Source organism: Triticum dicoccoides, chromosome 2B, assembly GCF_002162155.2.
Source record: "Triticum dicoccoides isolate Atlit2015 ecotype Zavitan chromosome 2B, WEW_v2.0, whole genome shotgun sequence".
Lineage (NCBI taxonomy): Eukaryota > Viridiplantae > Streptophyta > Magnoliopsida > Poales > Poaceae > Triticum > Triticum dicoccoides.
In genome coordinates, this window is record NC_041383.1 from 793733268 (window position 1) to 793736137 (window position 2870).

Below are 2870 nucleotides of genomic sequence, written 5' to 3' on the forward strand. Positions count from 1 at the left end.
TAAGAAGCTGCAAAAATCTATTAGCACGAAGGTCGGTAACACTTGGAGACCCGGGACGTTGTAATTGTAAGGGGTCCTCCCTTGTACTCCCTTCATTCCAAAATAGATGACTCAACTTTGTATGGAGGACTAAATCGATGGAGGCCTGGGTGGAAGTCGGTGGCAGCTTTGTGTGGGGTCCCCCCCCCCCCCACACACCCGCGTTGAGCTGCCTCGGTCAACGGCGTAGCCCACGAGATATGACGTTGGCCCGGTTCGGCCTCGGCCTCGGCCGATGGCGGGGCCAATATACCACCACGTCATCATGGTTCGGCAAAATCCTGAGTCAATGGTGGTACCGGCCAGATTTGCCATAATCCTATTTGTTCATCCCACAACCGCAATCCTTATTTTCTTTTTCATATGTCCGGTCACTTGCATGTGATTGATGAAGAAGAGAGAGAAAAAAATAAATAAAGGAAAAAAAGTAGTCCATGTGGGGCCGCATCCTACGTGGCGGATTGACCGAGCGCGTCCGGCCGTGTTCGTGAGCCCTCATATCCTCCCTATTTTTGAGATGGATATGAGGGCGCGAACAACCCGAACTTATAGGAAAGATATGAGGGATCCGGTTGGGTCACTTTTTTCTTTCAATCTCCTGTCCGGTCACTGAGCAGGCACGTCCGCGGGCATACGAGAGATGCTTTGAAACGTCTGGCTGTAGATGCTCTAAGTATACCACTAAACTAGCTGGAGAGATGCACACATGCACTACTAGGGAAAAGCCTAGTAGTAGCGGGTGCCCACGCTACTATTAGGGCGCTACAACTAATTGGGTAGTAGTGGTGCGGGTGCCATCCCACGCTACTAATACTTCGGTTAGTTGTAGCGGGTGTCGTCCGTGCTACTACTAATTATCTGTAGCGAGTGTCTTATACCCCGCACTACTACTATTACTATTATTTTCAAATACAAAAAAATCTCAACCCCATGTGTGCTGTCAATGGCAGCAATGGTTCGATCTAGCGGCGGCAGGGGTTGCCGAACGCGCAGACGGGCAGCGACATACCACATCCGGCGGCGGCTGCTGGAGAGGGCCCGGATCCGGGACAGAGCAAGGCAGCGGCATGGTGCTCCTCTTCGCAGCCAAGGCAGAGAGCTCTTGGTCATCCATGACGACGACCTGCACGGGCATGGACATGGGAGGGTGAGTCAAACCAAAGGGAGTGAGAGAAAAGAAAAACGAGAGAGAGAGGAAGGAGGGAGGGAGCAGCGGGACTGGTGGCTGGTGGTGAGGTGCTCCGGCATGGTGGCATGGAGACGCGGGGGATGGCCAGTGAGCTCCTGGACGCCAGCGGCGCGAGGCGGCGACCTCTTTCAGCGCCATGGATGAGGAGGCGCGCATGGGTAGGAGGACCATGTGAGAGCCTATGGAGAGAGAGGGGGAGAGTGACGGGAGAGAGGAAGGATTTGGGGGGAGGAGATGGGGATTTCAAGGCTGTTAGGAAACCCTGTACTTAGTAGCAGCGTAGGGTATTTATACCCCTTGATACTACTATGGCCTGTCCCGGGAGCATGGTGGAGACCACTTAGTACGAGCAGGGGTTTATAGCCCGTGCTACTACTATCAACTGAGTAGTAGCGCGGGGTTTATACCCTCGCTACTACTATGGCCTGTCCGGAGGGGCGCGGTGGAGACCACTTAGTAGCAGCGTTGGTTTATAGCCCGCGCTACTACTATCAACTTAGCAGTAGCTGATGGGGAACGAAGCATGAAAATCAAAACATTTCCTACGAACAACCAAAATCTAATCTAGGAGATGCATAGAAATGAGAGGGGAGTGCTTCTACATACCCTCGTGGGCCGAAAGAGGAAGCGTTAATAACGCGGTGGATATAGTCGTACTCTTTGCGATCCGATCACGATTCAACCGATCTAAGCACCGAACGGACGACACCTCCGAGTTTAGAAAACGTGCGGCTCAGTGACGTCTCCTCCTCTTTGATCCAGCAAGAGAAGGGGGAGAAGTAGATGGGATCTCGACCAGCACAACGGCGTGGTGGAGATGGTGGTGGTGCTCCGGCAGGGCTTCGTCGAGCCGTACCAGGAGGGATATGGTGGTAGGAAGGGGGAGGGGCTGTGCCAGGGTTTAGGGTGCGGCTCCCCTCATCACCCTCCACTATATATAGGGGTAAGGATACGGAGGGGCGCAGCCCTAGCCCCTCCTCCAAGGAGGGGGGCGGCCAGGGAGGGACGGGTCCCTCTCCCGTATGATAGATGAGATTCCTCCCTTCCCATTTAGGGACTCTTTCCCCCAAAGCCACATGGACTCTAGGGAGCTAGTGCGCCTGGACCATCTCGACCAAGGCGCCAACCCTCAGCCCATGGTGGCCCTGGGGTGGTGGTCCCCGGAACCCTTCGGTGGCCCCCGGTACAATGTCGATATAACCCCGAACATTTCCGGTACCCTGAATATGACTTCTCATATATCAATATTTACCTCTGGACTAGTTTAGAACTCCTCATGATGTCCGGGATCTCATCCGGGACCCAAACAACCTACAGTCAGCATTGTACATATCCCAGTACTACTCTAGCGTCAACATCATGCGGACATGATTGAGACTTCTCTCTGGTCAATAACCAATAGCGGGACCTGGATGCCCAGATGTTGGTTCCCACATATTCAACGAAGATCTTTATCGGTTGAACCACAATGTCGAGGATTAGGGTAATCTGGTATGCAAGTCCGTTTGTTTGACGATATGTTACTTGCCCAAGATTTGATCGTCAGTAACTCTATACCTAGTTCAATCTCGTTACCGGGAAGTCTATTTTACTCGTTCCGTAATATAATATCCCGTGACTAAACTCATTACTCACATGAAGC